This window comes from Carlito syrichta, unplaced genomic scaffold, assembly GCF_000164805.1.
Source record: "Carlito syrichta isolate Samal-C Ts95f unplaced genomic scaffold, Tarsius_syrichta-2.0.1 Scaffold311851, whole genome shotgun sequence".
Lineage (NCBI taxonomy): Eukaryota > Metazoa > Chordata > Mammalia > Primates > Tarsiidae > Carlito > Carlito syrichta.
In genome coordinates, this window is record NW_007255947.1 from 12152 (window position 1) to 13031 (window position 880).

General features: G+C 69.5%; 1 protein-coding gene across 1 annotated transcript in view; it reads right to left on the reverse strand.

The window, feature by feature from the left end:
- PLEKHG2 (pleckstrin homology and RhoGEF domain containing G2) overlaps nt 1-228 on the reverse strand; it is an 11329-nt gene extending 11101 nt beyond the window's left edge. Inside the window, 1 exon segment of the mRNA XM_021718129.1 lies at nt 56-228. The gene's annotated coding sequence lies outside the window, so the exon portion shown is untranslated.
- Nucleotides 229-880: the final 652 nt, after the last annotated feature.

The following is an 880-nucleotide window of genomic DNA, read 5'->3' on the forward strand; positions in this document are numbered from 1 at the left end:
GCAGCGGCGCCGCCCCCTCCCCCAGTCCGCCTGGGCCCCTCGCCTCCACCCTCACCTCCCGGGGAGCCTCCAGCCCCGGATCGCGGGAACCCAGTTCCTGTTCGACCCTAAGGCGGTCCCCGAGGAGGTGCGAGCCCCGACGGAGGGGCGTGAACTTCGGGCTCTCCGGCTCCAGAACCGGAATCCGGGGTCTCTGGAGAGGGGGGTGCAGCAGTCCGAATGTCTTGGTGTTCTAAGGGGGGGATGCTAGGAGCCTTGGCTCTTGAGTCTCAGACGGGGACGCGGGGGACCCGAATTCCTGTCTTCTGGGTAGGGCCGTGGGGTAGAGGGGCGGGCGCCCGAGTTCCCCTACCTCTAGGGGCGGAAATTAAACCACCTCCAGGCAGGAGCGCGGGGGGTCCCAAATTCCCGGGTCCCCTTGAAAGGTGGGCGCTGCGACCCAAAACAGACGGCCCGGAGCGCTAGCGGTCCCGGTCTCAAGTTGCTCCAACCCGGGGATCTTGGGATCGGACCCCTGAAGGAGATCTGCGGTCCCGGACCCCGAGTTCTTCGAAAGGGGGAGCCGGACGCTCGGCCTCCAGGGTCCCGCGGTGCTGATGTCCCGGACTCCAGGCTCCTCCAGGAGGGGGCGCTGGGCACCTGGATATCTGAAGTCCTCCGGCCGGGGCGCCGGGGCCTGGACTTCGACGTCTCAAGATGCGGTGCAGAGATCCCCGACGCTCGGGTCCGAGCCTCTGGACCCCTCAGACTCCGCGAGGGATGGCACGGAACTCGTGTGCCAGCGGCGGCGCCACATCTGGGGCGGCAGAGTCCGGTCCCAGCCGTGAGGCGGGGGGCGGTCCCCGGGGCTTCCCCTCCCCCCGCCGCCCGGGCTCATATC